Genomic DNA, 18,484 nt, shown 5'->3' with positions numbered 1-18,484 from the left:
TTTTATAATTTTTTGGATGTACTAAAATTATATCTTTTTTAATATTTAAAATTAATATTTTTATATTTTATAATTATTTTTACTTTTTGACATTAAAAATTATAAGATTTAATTCAATATAAAAATTATTAATATGTGTTATTTCTTTAGAAAAAGTATTTTATTATTATTGATATTTGTTAAAAATAGTATAATGTTAAATATAAAAAAATCTTCAATTTTCTATCCCATTTTCTTTATTCATTTTTTTATATTCTAAAATTATGTCTTCTTTTTTTTAACATTTAAAATTCTTATTTTTTATATTTTAAAATTATTTTTATGAAAATTTTATTTTTTGATATTAAAAATTATGAAATTATAATTTTATAAAAAAATTTAATATGTGTTATTTATTCTTCAAAAAAGTATGTTACTTTTAAAATTTGAATAGGAATTTAGATTACTAGTATTTGTTAAAAATAAGATAATGTCAAATATAAAAAATCTTAAGTTATTCAAATACTCTCTTCATCTTTTTTTTTTTTTTACCTATTTTTTTTGGAGTTAAATACATATTTAATTCTTAAATTTTATACTTTATGTCACAATAGTACCTTAAAAATTATAGCTACCACATTTATATCTTAACATTCCTTCTGTTGCCACGTTGATGCTTACCACTAATGTCATTAATTAATTTAATTTATGTGGCATAAATATCTAATAAAATATTGACATATATCAAAAAAATCTAATCAGTATCACATCATCAATGTCACATTAATATAAAATATAATTTTTTAAAAACTTTCAAAATATTTTTAAAACATTTTTAATAATTCAAAAATTTTTCAAATTTTTAAAAAATAACTCAAACATACTAAAAACTTTTTTAAAATTCTAAAATTCTTTTTCAAATTTTTTAAAATTTCTAAAATTTTGAAAATTTTCTAAAAACTTGTAAAACTTTCAAAAAAACTTTTGAAAACTTCAAAACAATTCTAAAATATTTTTTGAAAAAATTACAAAAAAATTCTAAAAAAATTTTAAAATTTTATAAATTTTATAAAATATTTTAAATTTTCAAACAGTAATAGATCATTTTAAAAAATTTCAAATTTTTTCAAATTTTCTAAAAAAAATAAAATTTTCTTAAAAATTCTAAAACATTTTTAAAAATTTTCCAAATTTTTAAAAATTACAATATGAAGTATGAAAAATTTTTATAAATTATAAAAATTATCATAATTTCAAGAATTCTATAAATTCTATAAATCTTAATAAAAATGAAAAAAAATGAAAATTAAATTAAATTAATTTTCTACAGTTTAAAAAATCACAAAAACTAAAAAATAAAAAAAATCTAAAATATTTTAAAATATTTTGAAAATTTAAATAATTTCAATTTTTTGAAATATTCTTTAGAATTAAAAAATCTAAAAATAAATATTAAATTACAAAAATTTTAAAAATTGAAAAAATACATAAAAAGTTAAAATTGTAATATTAAAAAAATATGGAAATTTTTTAGTATTTTATTAATAATTTTTATTTTTTGAAAAATTTTTAATTTTTAATTTTAACTATTTTTAAATTTTTGTGAATTTTTTAAAAATTTTTTAAAAAATTTCTTTTTAATAAAATCATCATTTTTTGTATTTTGTATTTTTTTGAAATTTTTTGGAATTTTTATAAATTTTAAGATTTTTTGAAAATTTTTAAGTTTCCTTCATTCTTGAAAATTTTTTAAAATCTTTTAGAATTTTTTTTAAAAATTTAAAACTTTTAGAATTCTTTGAAATTTTTTTTACAATCTTTTTTTAGTTTTTTAAAATTTTTATAAAATTTTATAAAATTTTATAAAATTTTAAAAATTTTAAAAATTATTTTAGAAATTTTGAAAATTTTAGAATTTTTTTAGATTTTTGTTTTGAATTTTTTAAATTATTTTAATATTCTAAAATGTTTTCAATTTATGTTAAAATTTTTAGAATTTTAAAAAAAAAATTAGTATTTTTAGTATTTTTTTAAATTTACTGAATTTTTATAATTTTTAAAAAATTTTAAATTTTTTTAATTTTTTAGATTTTTCTTTTAATGATGACATGGCATTGATAATGTAAAAGTGACAATGTTTGTTCTAATACGTGTTAATATTTTGTTAGATATTCATACCATATCAATAATTTTGACTAACAATATTAGTATAAGGTACCAACATTATAACACATTGAAAGTTTAGGTATCAATTTGATAGCTATAATTCTTTAGGTACCAATGTGATAAAAAAATATAAAAGTTCAGGGATCAAATATATATTTAACCGTTCTTTTTTTTATGATATTCCAAAATTATGTCGTTTTTCTTTTTTTGAACATTTAAAACTCTTACCTTTTATATTTTAAAATTATTTTTTATGAGTTTTTTTTTTTTACTTTTTAACGTTAAAAATTATGAAATTTTAATTTTATAAAAAAATTTTAATATTTATTATTTCTTCTCTAGAAAAAATATGCTACTTTTAAATTTTAAATAGGAAATTAGATTATTATTAGTATTTGTTAAAAATAGGAAAATATTAAATATAAAAATCTTCAGTTATCCAAGTACTCCCTATGTTCCATTTTTTTGTACTCCTTATGTTCCATTTTTTTCCATCTTTTTTCGAATGTTCCAAATTATGTCCTCTTTATTTTTTAAAGATTTAAAACTCTTACTTTTATATGTTAAAATTATTTTTATTATTGTTATTATTTTTTACATTAAAAATAATGAAACTTTAATTTTATAAAAAAATTTAAAGATGAATATGTTCTTTTTAAAATTTGAATAGGAAATTAGATTATTATTAGTATTTGTTAAAAATGAAATAATGTTAAACATAAAAAATCCTCAGTTATACAAGTACTCCCTTTGTCATATTTTCTTTTTCCACTTTTTTTTTATATCTCAAAATATGTTTTCTTTCCTTTTTTCTTAGAACATTTTAAAACTATTGTTTTATATTTTAAAATTATTTTCATGATTTTTTTTTACTTTTTGACATTAAAAATCATAAAATTTTAATTTTATAAAAAATTTTAAATTTTAATAGTAAATTTTTTTCTTAAACTTATAAAAATCAATAACAATAAAAAAAATTTAAGATTGAAGGAGTATTATATCTTGATAGCTAGGTTAATACTTTAATTGTAAAGTTAGTATTAACTTATCAAATTGGTAATTGGCTCGATTAATTTAATACTTAATCAATATCAAATAAATTAATTAATTACATCTAGCATAAACAAGCTACTACAGTAGAGAGCATTTGATCATATTAATTAATTCGATTGCCAAATTTTAAAAACTAATTTAATTGATTTAATTTTATCAAAAACCAAACCAATCATTGAAACTAATGATAATTGAAAGTAACTGAACTGATTTAAATCATTGGTTATGGTCTGTTATCTCGGTTCTACCTAATGTTCACCAATATTCAACAATCAACATGTTAAAATAAAACCTTACAATAAAACCTAAAGCAGTACATTACAATAATCAACAACATATAAACTTAAATAAAGCAGAACCTAACAATAGAATCTTACAATTAATGTTTTATATTAGAATAACTCTAAAGTAGAATAAATAGTATGTAAAAGTAAAATGAAGCAAATAAAGCAAATAATACAAAAAAATTAGCTATTTGGCTATTTAGGCCACTAACTTTTAATAGTGAGCAACCTTCAGTCCTTCACTGGTGCAGGATTTGCTGGTGGAGCCATGGAGGAAGAAAACAGAACCTATGACCATTTGTCAATGGTGGTGAAGTTGATTTGTGATTGTTACAGGCTAAGTTGTGATTCAGAGGAATAGAAAAAGAGAAGAAATCGAAACTTAAAAAAGGAAAGGGTGAAATCCTAGTTGGTGGTGTGTTGGTCAATGGTCACTAGTGGGGGCACTGGATGGTTACTGGCTGTCAAGTGCCTACTATTAGAGGAGTCAAGAGATCTATAATGTGGTAAGGCCATAAGGATTAGGCTATGACAAATAGGGTAAATTAGAGGAGACTAAGGTTTCATCTGGTAAAAATAGAAGTAAAATTATAAAAGGTAAATTACATAAAATTACTTTATGATTTGAGGTAGATTTATTGTGGCTCATAACGTTTAAAAAATGACACTTAACCTCCCTAAAATTTGTTTTATTATTTATTTGCCCAAGATTTAAATGTTTTCGTTAAATTTTAACAGTTTACAAATAACCTTTACCAAAATTTAATAATTTTAAATACCTAACAAACCACTCATTTCTCTCTAAAAAGAAATCAACCAAAAGACTTAACAATTTCAAAAGCTATCAATATCTATCTCTTACTGCCACCACCAACCATTGCTTGTTGGCATCGAAATCATCCTTCTAGGTTCTTTTTTCCTCTTCTTTCTTCCCGTCAAAGTAACTTTTTCTAAAACTTTTTAGTTTTTTTTTTTTCAAGATCTAAGCTTAAAATTGGCAACTTTAACCTTAAAAACTCCTCTTTTGCTGCTCTAAATAGCCCTATTTTCTAATATGTTTTCTTTCTTTTTTTGACCTTCTTTTTATCTAAATCCTAAGTCTCGAAACCCTCTCAAACATCTTAAACCGAAATTCTAAGAGAGAGATTTACTTTATCTTCTTTTTTTTTTTTTTTTGCTAGCTTGTATGGCTTGATGGTTTTGATTTTGGGATTGTTTTTCTTTATTGGCATCTTTTGTTAGTGGTTGTTAGTATTTTTTTTTTTTAAGGTTACAATATGTGTTTTCCATGGTTAAGTGTTTTAGTTAATGTTTTTTACTTAGTTATGATAATAGAAGGTAAAGTTGTTGATGTAAGTGGTGTAAACACATCATGCTTGATAGATTTTTTTGAAAAAAAAATTACAAAAGTTTTAAATGAAGATAAAAAAAAAAGAATAAAAAAGTTTTTTTTTAAAATAAGAACAAAAGAAAAAAAAAGTTTTCTAGGTTTAAATGGAGAAAAAAGAGTGAATTGTTAAAGAAGAAGAAAGGAAAAAATTAAAAAAATTGAAAATAACAGAAAAAGTCATAATTTTGGACAAAAAAGTAATAAAACAAATTATAAGGTAGTTAAATGCCATATTTAAAACCTTAAGGACTAGTTTAAATCTGCCTCAAACCATAATTTGGTTTTATTTTATTATAAAAGGTTTAAAATATTAATAATATATTTATTTTATTTTATTTGTGTAATTTGATTTCCTTAGTTGGTTCAAGTATTAAAATTCACCACTAATAACCAACCAAAAAAACTATGAAAATCAAAATTAAAACTGATATACATTCAAAACTGACTAAATTGATCTAAATTTACTAAATATATATGATTTTTGTCAATTTAATCAATTTCAACCAACAAATGTTTGCTATACAAATTGCCAATTAATAATGCTAGCACCAATTTATAATAAAAAATTCAACAACACTACCAATACCACTGTAAAGATTGAAAGAGATGTTGAGAGTAAGATTAATATTATAGTATTCTAAATCTTTTATAAAAATACAACAGTTTATTGATGCCAACTCATGCAATCAACTTCAGTAGGTTAACACACACACACATATATAAAATAATGTTTCTTATAATGGAGTATAATTACTTTTATTGTTTGCTTGAAATTATACTAACCATCTTGTTTGTTTATGGTAATTAAGATGTTAAGTTGGTAATGAAACATACCTATATGTCAATTATTAATTTAATAGAATTGACTGATATATATTAACCCTAACTTTTAAAATTTTAATTATATATTAGATTAGATTCGCTCTCGGGATTATTTTTTATTTTTTTTTAAATTATGTTTTAAATGTGAGAGAAGTAAAATTTTTATATCAAATTTTAATGAATGATAATCTGTAAACAAATATAAATATATTTATTTTTTTAATACAAATTATAACTTAATTATATATAAATGTATTTTTTATTAAAATAAGCTATTGAATAATATTTTTATTATTATAATATATAAATATAAATGAAATAAATAATAAAATATATTATTTTATATAATCTAAGGAGGATTAGGGCAGAGCATCCCAAACTTAATCTTGTCTTGATCTAAATAGTTCAAAGCAACAAAATTTAACCTAATCTTTATTTTTTTAAAAAAATCACATTGATTGAATCATGCCGAATGAACTTATCGAATATAGGTTATTTTGTCATCTCAACATTCGGTGACTTTTTTTTTTACAAAATTTATCTAATAAATAAAATTAAAAAATCAAATGAAATGGCACGTGAATTTATTAAATTAAGGTATTAAATAACATTTTTTAAATAAAATACATATATAAATGTAGAATTAAATAACTAATAAAATATTATCTATATACATATATCAAAAAGGTGTAACCCTCAAAACCTTCCTTTGACACAAGCTTGATTAAAAAAAAAACTCAACCCAATTATCTCGAACTAAGAAAAAGTGGACCAATTGAATTGGGATGAATAGAAACCCATTAAATGTAGGTTATGTTGTCATCTCTATGTCAATTGACATTTTATTATGATATTTATGTAATAAAAAAATGAGAGAATTAAAAAAAAAACCGTATAAAAAGCAAAAACTTTTAAAAAATAAACAAAATGAGAGAGTTGCCAAGTGAAAACCCAAGACGAGGTGAAACACTTTAAATCTGTCTCCAACTTGACTTCATTTTTTAAAAAATTTTGATCTAATCTCAATTTAATAAAATGCACACATATTGGATCGATGTGAATTAAAACCAATTGATACATATTACTTTATCATCCTACCTCCATTGACTTTTTTTTCATAAAATTTATCTAATAAAAGATCAAATAAAAAACAAATAATAAAGCCAAAAACAAAAAAATATAAATTAGTAAAAATAAAAACAAAAAATTAGAGAATGGAATAAGGGAAAAGTGACACCCCACTCTATTCCAATCTCTACAACTTTAATATTATGGATACAAGCTAATTTTTTACACTTTGTCATGAGAGCTAAGGATTTAAATAGTGGTGGAGTAATGGTATAATGGCCATTATTTCATGATAACCTCACCATCCGCCACCACTATTGAAAAAAATATCTATTGAGAATTTAAATCACATTGGTAGCAGTGTATCACAGCCACAAAAATTGATGTAATTATGAATAGCTGTAATAATAACCCATTATTACTGCTAGTTAGTTTTTCAAGTCATTCAAGCATCCGAGAAAAAGGTCCCAAAAAAACCTTAATTTTTAATCAAACACAAATTCGCTTCAATCAAACATAAATCCAGCCTCAATCCAACACAATCAATAATTTAACACAAGTAATTACCTTTTTTTTTAAAAAAAATTGTAACTTTTTATTGAATCTTGAATGGGATTGAGAGCTCTACCTCTGAATTTGAGGGTGAGGGCTCTTCTCCATCGTCTAACTTTTGAATCTTTAACAAGGGTTGGCTGCTAGAGTGGGTTGTAGCTAGGGGTCATCTGTTGCTGTGTGGGTGCCAGTGAGTTTTTTAGTGGAAATTGGGATTTAAGATGGGAAACCAAAGCCTAGAGGCACCATGGAAAGGGGAAGGTGGCAGGCTGTTTCAAGGGAGGAGAAAATGGGTGTTTTGTCCTTTTGAAAGTTGAGTTTGAGGGTTGAGGGAGAGAAGGCAAAAAATTGTGCCTAAGAGTGAGATGAAAAGTGAAAGACGAATGAAAGTATGAGAATATGATAAGAGAAAAGAAAAGAAGAAAAAAAATATGAGTCATAAGACAAGTGAGGGGATAAGACGGACTAGGGAAAAATTTTTGGTTTGTAAAGTGTGTGAGGTGAAACACGTATGTGGATGGGGTTTTGTTACTTTGCAATTTTTTGTTTTAAATTTAGGGAATAAAAGAATAAAAATAAGTGAAAAGTTGGGGCAAAATGAAGAAAAAGAATAAAAAAGGGAAGAATGTTCTTTTACGAGACAAGTATTTTTACACTTTTAAAGTTTTGATTATTTTAATACGTAGAGTTTCACCTCGAACAACAAATATAAAGTTTTTCTTATTTTGTAACAATTTCTTGTAATTTATTAATTGAAGGAAATTGTAAAAAATTTAATAAGAAAAAAATTTAAAAGGTAAAACTATATGAGAGAAATTTTAACAAATTTAAAAATTAATATAACTTGGATAAAGAAATTTTAGAGTAAAAGGTTTGATGAAAATTGAAAGGATAAATTCTTTTTATAACTTAGATGAAAAATAATTAAACTTAAATGATTTTATATTGATTTATTTTTATTAATTTATGATTTTGTATTTAAATTTTAGTTTTTTTTTTTTGTTTTGGCATTTGTATTTTGTTAATTTTTTTAATTAATGTATTAGATTAGTTCTTATTATTATTTTTGTGCAATTAAATAACAATTGAAAATGCCTGCCATTATATAATAATTTAAAAATCATTTATGATAACAATATTAAATCAATTAATGTGCCAAAAATTAAATTACTTAATAGATTGATCATTTTAAAATATAATACTCTTAGAATTAAAAACTAAAACTTAAAAAATTTAAGGTAAATTCAAATTTTAATGATGGAATAAGTAACATAATCTATATATTTCTAAATGTAAAATTATTTTTCTTTTATACAAAATATCAAGCATGCCACTATGTAAAGAATTCATGAGCAAAGGAATAGAGGGCATGTCAAGTTATTATATTTTAAGTTTGTAATATTATTAAATAAGAATACTTGAGTTTTAACATGTTCTAATTTATTAATATTTGATTTGTTTGAAATTAATATTAAATATCAACTTGACTTAACTAAAAATTTGTTATTAAACTAAATATAAATATTTTATCATAATCTAAAAAAATGTGAATAATTTTGTACTCGAATAAATAAAAGACATGGGTGTCATAATATACTTTAAAGTTATAAAATAAGAATTTTTATAATTATAATTACTATTTCTTATAGTTAGTTGTGCAAAAATTTTTCTAAAAAAATTTACAACCGTGATTGTCTCCATTATATCAGCAATCGTGATAAACGTGACATGACTGAGAATGCAGTGACAACAGCAATTTAAATCCAATTTAAATCCTTGGTGGGAGCATGATAAAAATATTAATCAGTAATTAAAGTTATTGTAAAGATAATTATTTCGTTTATTTAAGATATTAATTTAAATTACTAGCTTTTTTTATCTATGGATTTACGTGAGAGTGAAACTTTTTATTTAAATTTTTATTTTTGAAATATTTAATTTTTTTTATTTTGATATAAATTAATATTAATATAATCATATATTTATTAATTATAAAAAAATTATTAACATAATCATATGTTCATTCCTTTGTAAAATCTTTTTATAATTTTTATTTCTTCCCACTTCTTTTATTATTTTTTTATCCATTCACATTGCTTTTAACATTTTTTTTTTCTTCCAATTTTATTTTTTCTAAGTTATATTTTTTAAATTCTTGTTTTTTTTTAAAAAAATTTGGAACAAAATGTAAGTCCTTGATAATGAAATCTTTTTTTTAATTCTTCAATATTTTGACAAACTAAAAAAATTTTATCATCTAAAAATTTCTAAAAACAATCACATATTTGTAATTGTCTTAAATTTTCATCATTAATTAGATCTTTATTTATTCCCATACTCTTTATTAAGTGAAAACAATACATAAAAAAATATAATGGTGCATGCATATATATATATATATATTGTAATTATTTAATTATTTAGGTTTTGTTTAACCATTTTTTTATTTCTATGGACTCTAACTCTAACAAACTTAAAACCTATATATGGATACGCATTTAAAAAGAAATAAAATATAATAATAAATATATTTCAAATAATATATATAATAAAAAATAAAAAATTTGAAAAAAAGGTTTTTTTCATTAATATTGGATTAAATCCAATTTAAGCAAGAAGTCCAATGTTAATAAGCTTTAAATCTAGCTTTGGAATGGGTTAAAATTGTTTCTAGAATGGAACTCATAAAGCTTATAAGTCAAGTCCAAAATAAAGTAATCTAAAACTATTCAACCCTTCCTCAGGTGCGAATAAGCAACCCTTTTTTTATTTTTTTATTTTTTCTCTTTTTTTAAACCAAAATTACATTCTTTCGGTTAACCTATAAAAGACCTAAAAATTTTCACTCTTCATTTTCATCACTCCCCTATCTCTAAATTACTCATTTTCTAACTTTCTTAACCCAAACAACAACCTTAAAGAAACTCAAAATCAAACAACTGGTTACCACCCCAATTAGCGCTTCCCAATGTCGGTTTACTCCTAAAATTCTTTTTTCCTCATAAATACTTTTATTGGATTCGATTTTCCTTAAAACCGCTATATTTCTTTATAGTAAAAAACTTCTATATTTTGCTAAATCTAAAACTCTAACTTGAAACTAAAAACGACCAAAAACACCCTTGTCATCGTCTAAATACTGAAATCAAAGTATGTTTTTCTCCACTTCTTATTCTTTTTTTTCCACCATTCAAATTCCCTTAAAACTTTCACTACCATCCATCGTCACTACTACTGCCATCTGTGGTGGTTTTCCTTTCCCTTTTTCCTTTTTATCTTCCCTCTCTTAGTATTCTTCTTCCAATAAAACCTTTAAAAACCATAAAAAAAACCATTAAACACTAAATTGCCGACCTCCATTTCTTTTTATTTTGGTTTTTTGTATATTTTGTGGACTATTTATGTTTAGTTTTTTTTTTTAAATTTTGAATACCTAATTATTTGTGGATTTGGCATTTAAAATGAACAATAAATTTGATGATTTGGTATCAAATTGAAAAACGGGATGGCTTTAATATATTGTATTGATTTCACCTTATATTCATATGAGATAAATTAATTTTAATTTGATTTTTTATATTTAATATTAGACTTGAAGATTTGTGTATTTTTATCGTGTAAAATACTAAAATTCATACATTCATTTTTTATTTTACACAAGAATTATGTGTCATAATTTTTGTTGACACAAAAATATGAAATATATTTTTTGGTTTTGATAAATCCATAAATTGTTATTACTAAATTTTAAACTGTATCACTTTCACGTCCATTTTTCATATTGTATTTGTGCCATGTCACTATCACGTTTTAGATTATCAAGTTTATTTAAGATTGTTCGAATTTGAACCTAATAATTAAAATTAAAAGCTTAACAATCCGACATCAATCTACATGTTCTTTTAGGTGGGATTTTTTGTTGTAAAAAAGAATAACATGTGTTTTTTTGGCTTTTTTTTTATTATACCTCATAGATAGTATGTGTCTTTAATAAGCATGGGACTCACTAATATTTACATATATACTATTTATACAATAAATGTAGTCTTAATAATAATAATAATAATAATAATAATATTATTATTATTATTATTATTATTATTATTACTATAGACATCTCATTTTGTTTGAGAGTTTTTTCGAAATTAAAATGGGCCTTTGACTGTAAATTGGACCCGATTAGGAAGCTTTGGGTCCAATAGAAAAAACTAATATTATTATTATTATTATTATTATTATTATTATTATTATTATTATTATTACTATAGACATCTCATTTTGTTTGAGAGTTTTTTCGAAATTAAAATGGGCCTTTGACTGTAAATTGGACCCGATTAGGAAGCTTTGGGTCCAATAGAAAAAACTTTAATTTGATTGTATTTTTTGTCTAATTTTATTTTTTTCAAAAAGTAAAATGTCAAAAAAAGTCAGAATAAAAAAAAAAAGAAAAAGGTCAAAAAATGAAAAAAGAGGAAGTTTGAACAAAAACGAGTGAAGATGATTTTGGGAGATTCTTGGGACTTAATCATAGAATCAATTCATAGCAAAATAAAACCAATTCAAATCACATTAAAATAAATATTTAGTTGAGTTTTTTTTTTTTTTTTGAAAGTAAAGGGATTGAATCTCTATAAAAAGGCATACACGGAAAGTGAATAGAGGGGAGCCAAAAACAAAGTAAAACAATCAAAATGTTATGGGTTTTGTGTTTTTGGGTTCTTGGTGTCTTGCAATCAATTCTGGAAGTTTAATTTCTTGGAGTTTGATTTTAGGACTTGTTTGGGATTTTTTTAGATTAATTTGTTTCTAAGTGTGGTTCTGTTATGGAATTTGGGTTTCGAAGAACTTGGATCTCGATTTTCTAGGTTCTGATTTGATCATTGAAGTGAAATTTTAAATTTGGGTATTTGGTTTAATTTTGGATTTTGAGGTGTTTTGGAGTTTATGAAAATTTTTTATTTTTTTCTTGGGTTTATAGTGAAATTCTAGGTTTTTGGAAAATTTTCTAGGTTTAGTCTAATTTTTTCAGCAGAGGTTTGAATTTTTCAATGGGTTTCATGGTGATCGAAGAATTTTGGCTATGGTTTATGGGTTATTTCTAGGTTGGTTTGAATATTTCAGTTGTCGTTTGAAGTAGGTGCCAAAATATGGAATTTAGTTGGCCAATTAAGTTTTCTGTTTGAAGGTCTAGAGAGAAACTAGAGAAAATTTCTTTTAGAGAGAGAAAAAAAAGAAAGGCCTTATGAAGAAAAGATCATTTTTTTTTTGTTTTTATACACTAGTGAAACGATTTCATTTTGGGGAAGCTCTGACCTACATGTGAACCCAGCTATTTGTGTGTTGACCCGTGCTGTAGACCTAACCCAATCATAGATTTTTCTTTTTTTTGTTTATTTTCTACTTTATATTTTTTTGTTTGATTTTTATTATCTTATTTTATTTTTTTATATAATATTTTTATATTTATTATGGTTGTTTGAATTAATATAGTGAGAAAGAAAGATGAAAAATAGTTCATTTTTGCATGATATTTTTATAAATTTATTTTTTTAGTACTTATTTTAGCATGAGTTTAATATATTTGCATTTTTTTTTCAAATCTAATTACATATTTTCATATTTATTGTGTTATCTATTAAATATATTTTGCATAATTGCATGATAATTAATATAATTGCATGATAGTTTATTATCATTGTATGATATATTATATTAATATTGTATGATAATTTTTGCACGATAATTTTTCTTTATTTTAATTTTTTTCTTTCAAATTTAAAAAAGGGTTGAAAAATATTTTTCAATCCTATCAAATTATTGAATGATTTAAATCTTGAATTAAGTCTTACCAAACTATTGGAAAACTTAATGAATTTTCTTTAAAAAATATATATTTCAAAATCCTACCAACATATTGGAGGATAATTCTTGATGAAAAATTTTATTAAAATATTAAAAGATATTTCTTAAAAAAACTTGATTTCACAAATAAATAAAATTTCAATCTTACCAACATATTGGAAGATAATCTTCGACAGAAAATTTTACCAACATATTTGAAGATATTTTTTATAATGAACCATGTTTATAGAAATTCATTACCACAAGCAAAATTAAATGAATTTGATGGTAGAGCTTCTTCAATGCGGGACACTAGTCTTCATGAATATTCCTGATGTGAGAAATTTATCTTAAATTACTTCCACACTATTAGAGTAATTTTAGGTTCAATTTCTAATAATTAAATTATTTGGTAAAATTATAAAAATGTTTTAAGGCTTGAATAACTTGAAATCAAGCTAGTACCATCCTTTAAATAGACGTTATAAGGGTGCTATAAGCTTTATTTGCGTAACCACACTTTTGAACCAAAATCTAGTTTAGTAGACCAAAATCCACCATTTAAAGATATCTAAGTCAAGCTTAAGATTTTTCTATAAAATGGGACAGATTCAGTTAGATGGATAATCATACCTAAACTAAAAAGATTGGTGCCAACTTCATAAATCGATGTTTAGCGATAAGTTTACGGATCTATACATTATGACAATTTAGCAACTCCACTAGGGGGACTGAGAGTCAAGCTAGTAAATAATTTCTTGTTATCCAAGCCTAACTTAATAAATTTAAGAACTTTTCTCCTTGTTTGTATTTTATTTATTTATTTATTTTCATATCTATCATTTATTTGCACATACATAACATGACCTCTACACTCAAGTTTTGTCTCTTAAGAAAAAGAAAAGTACCTACGCTTTCATGAGATTTCATGTCTTGCATAGGCTAGCAAAATATTCTTACTCAAATTAAACCATTTTCACTTGTAGTCTATAATATGTGAGGATTGGGATGTCTTACTAGTCTATAATAGACAATGATGTAAGGAACAATTTGGGAACCCTTAGATTGTCAAACCTTTAAACCTAGCATATAAATAAACCATAAAGGTTCAAACCTAAGTTAAAGCCATACCTTCCCTTATGTTAGAAAATCCTAAATAGGACATATAATGGGATATTTATTCTACTTGTAAATTTATGTATTATTTATATATATATATTATTTGCACACTAACCCTTTATGTTGTTCTTTGTATTTATTGTTCTTTATATATATATTATGTGTATACTAACCCTTTTCTTTTACTATGCATGCATCCAAATATTAGATTTATCATAAGGAGTACTTGCCATAAAATAATTTTAACAAAAAAAATCTCAATTACATCTATGGAAAGCCTAGCAAAGTCCTCTACTAGCTTGAAAAGAGAGTCCAAAGAGTTGAAGCTTGCAAACAAAGGCTAAAAAAAGAAGTTCAAGCACTTGAATAAGGAAATTATTAATGGAAGAGTTTGTTTGCAAACCTTAACACAACACGGTCATCCACTAATCGAAAACTGGCCCAACTTTTGAAAAAAAATAAACAGTTACAAGCAAAGCTACAAGAAAGGAAGAAGGCACTCTTTGAAGCACAAAGGCATATCCAAATACTAATGGGTTTGTGATTAAAATTGGAGCACAAATAAAGGTTGTAAATGAAGAATGTGAACAATTAAAAAATGCATATATAATAAATCATAACCAGTTGAAGTCTCTGCTTAACCAAGTCACTATGTCGCTTATAAAGCTAAAGATATGGCTGAAAGGTTGAAAAATGGAAGACAAGGGTGCCAGTAATGGGAGCACATGACCAAGAAATACTAGATTTTCTTAATGAAGTGCAAAGCCAATATAGACAAATTAGGGATTTTTTTCCTCAATAAATTTTAGACTTTTCATAGATGTAATATTAGATTTTGGTAGAAATAACTTTAAATTCAATAAAGATTTTCTTTGTTAACAATTGTTATGTGGTAAATCCTCATTATTGCATTCATGCATTTTTTGCATTCATTCTCATGCATAATCTGATAGTTTCATAAATATCACTCTAAATTTGCACCATAATAGTGAAAAATCAAGGTTCAAATATAGCTTAGCCCATTCACCATTAGTATAATACTCGAGCTCAAGCCAAAAGAATAGAGCAAGATAATGCAAGCTGTGTTGAAAAGTTGGAGAGGGCCCAAAAAGAGCTTAAAGGAGAGTTAAGTAAAATTCTCAAAGCACTGAATAAGTTGAATAAGGAAAAGTCCATAGAAGAATATGCTAGCTCTAAATAGGGGTGAGAAAAAAATCAAGAAATTCGAAAATCAATTCGAAATCGTGATGTTAGGTTAGGTTTTAATTGAATTTCAAATCGAAAAATGAAAAATAAAAAAAAATCAAACCGAATTGAATTATATATTTTTCTTTTTTTATGTATATTTTAAATTTTTATAAAATAAAAATAATAATTTTATATCAAAATCTACTTAAATATTAAAATTTTACATTAAAATAATATAAATTAAATTAAAAAATTAAAAATCGATAAACCAAACCAAATTGAACTAATAAAATTCGGTTCGATTCGATTCAGTTCAAATTGAATGAAAGTTTGAATTCAGATTCAGATAAGATTTTAAATTTCTTAATATTATGCAATATTTAAAAAAATTGAATTGAATCTGATCCGAACCAAACTGTTATCACCCCTAACCCTAAATACCATATGCTATGGGAAGTTGTTGACCCTCTGTGTCCTCATGGCTATGGCCCATATTAAGCCCAATCCACCCAAGATATTCTTTCACTGTAATTTACACTTTCTGCCTGATATACTTATCCAGGGATGTCTACTAAATTGACTCAAGGGTAACTTTAAAGCTTTGTTAATCCTATATTCATAGAAAATACAATCGAACAAATTCAAGTTCCCAACCTATATGACTCGAAGGAGGGTGAAAAGCTAAAATTAAAGATGGATGAAAGCTTAGAGGACTTGAAGTCTAAACAAAAAATGAATATGCTAGAAGAGAGATTACAGGTCGTTGAGAAAATAGACTTTTATGGCTTAATAAATGTTGCTAACCTATGCTTAGTCCAAAATTTTAATCCTACCAATGTTTAAAGTCCTTGAGTTTGATAAGAATAATGGTACAAAATGTCTGATCACACATGTCATTATATATTGTTAGAAAATAATTGCCTACATTAATGATGAAAAGCTATTGATGCATGTGTTCCAAGATAGCCTTATTGGCTCAACTATAAGGTGGTATGTTTAACTAGATTGAATCTACATCTATTTTTAAGAGGAGCTTGCTTGGGCATATGTTAATCAGTATTGTCACATTATTGACTTGGCTCCCAATCATCTTTCTTTGCAAAACATAAAAAAAAAAGTCAATCGAATCCGTTAAAGAGTATGCCAAACAGTGGAGGGATACTACTTCTTAAGTTCAACCTCCTCTAATTGAGAGAGAAATGATAGTATTATTCGTTAGCATTTTTAGAGCACCTTGTTATGAGAATATGATAGAAAATACAACAAATAACTTTACTGACATAGTGATCTTAAGGGACATTATTGAAAATGTCACCAATAGTGGCAAGCTTAAGAAAGAAGAGGCTAGTAGTACCAAGAAAGGTGGGATGCCCAAAAAAAAGTTAAAACCCAAGTTGTGAGTTTTTAGGGGTAAAAATTCAGAAGTTATGCTCTATATCCACTACAGTTCATCCAATTTACTACCTTGTGGTTAATAATATTACACAAATCCCTTACCAGCTTCATTACCTAGCCATGAATAATATCTCCCTAAGTCTTTATGAACCAACATTTTAAGCACATGTATTGGGCCTAGTCTTGTTACTGCACTAATCTCAAGGTCTAACAATTAAACGAGTGATTTGAAAAGATCTAGGGGCAACCAAAATAGAGCTTATATTGATTCTATCCCCATAACTGTATTGAGCTATTCCTAAAATTGGTTAATAATGACCTGGTATTACCAATTCATTTAAAACCATTGATATCATAAATTGTATAATGTTAATGCCACATATGATTACCATAATAAAAATGTGGGTTACTCTATATAAATCTACCCTGTTTTCAGGCATAAGGTGTAAAGTTTAATTTGAGCAGACTTTGTGAGCTTCAACAAATCAGAAGAGCTGAATGTCCATAATGGCCCTTTGCTTGATCACCCAAAGGCATAATTTTGGAAAGGATACGAAAAGACTTATTGAAACTGCTTGTCATTTTAAGATTTTTTTAGAAAATGGACCTTTTATGTACTTGAATTTTATTTTATTTTTCATCATTTTAATAAAAGTGGCAGATATAATGCATTTTCCTAACATCTCCTCTTTTATGTGAATCACTATTATATGCTTTTACCTTTTTACATCTTTTCCTATATCTATTCCTAGATTTCAAATAAAGAATGTTCAAACAATCATGACAATAATTCAGGATTCGATTTTGAAAATATTATTCATATTGATATGGTTGATAAGTTGATATTGTTAATTTGGATTCCTGAATAAAGAAGATAAATTTGGAAAAAAATTTTGCTCATTGAAAGATGAAATTGATGCAGTGCATGGTCTTTGTTTTTGGTTAATAAATGTTTTTCATTGAGAGTATTCATATTTAAAATGAAAACTGGCCATCTTTCTTCTACCTTTTCACAAAAAGAGTAAAACTATCCTTTGTTACCCCATTTGAGCCTATTAAAATTTTCTTTTAACAAATCCTAACCAAAGATCACCTCTACACTGGGGACAAAGTTTGAGAAGCTTGTTTACGAAAAGAAAAGTGAAGATCTTTAGTTATTTCAGAGGCAAAGCCCTTTTGTGCTCAGATCTTTCTTAGAAAAAATGATGAAAAGTGTAAAAAAAAAAGAAAAAAAAGGAAAAAATGAAAATGAATAAGAAATTTATGGGAAAAATGTCAATGTGCTCTACATATAAAAAAATGATCCTTGGTTTGATTACACTTCATATATATTTTGGGCCTATTCTATCCATTTCTTTCATAATCCCTCACTCTAGCCTATGTTATGTCCCTTAAAAGTTCATTTTGATCAAATGTGAATACTCAAATTATGAATTAAACTATGGCAAGTTTTTTGGGATTTTGATGCGATAAGAAAAAGAAAGAAAAAAAAAAGACAAAAAAAGAAAACTTAAATTGAAACCTGAAAGGGTGATTTTAAGTAAAAAAATAGAGACTTGGAAGAACATTTTCATTTGAGGATCCCAAAAATATGGATGATGATTGGGTCAAAGATGAAGAATATAGA

Source organism: Durio zibethinus, chromosome 10 (assembly GCF_047325235.1).
Source record: "Durio zibethinus cultivar Kanyao isolate XHJ-2024 chromosome 10, ASM4732523v1, whole genome shotgun sequence".
Classification (NCBI taxonomy): Eukaryota; Viridiplantae; Streptophyta; class Magnoliopsida; order Malvales; family Malvaceae; genus Durio; species Durio zibethinus.
This window is presented reverse-complemented; position numbering follows the sequence as displayed.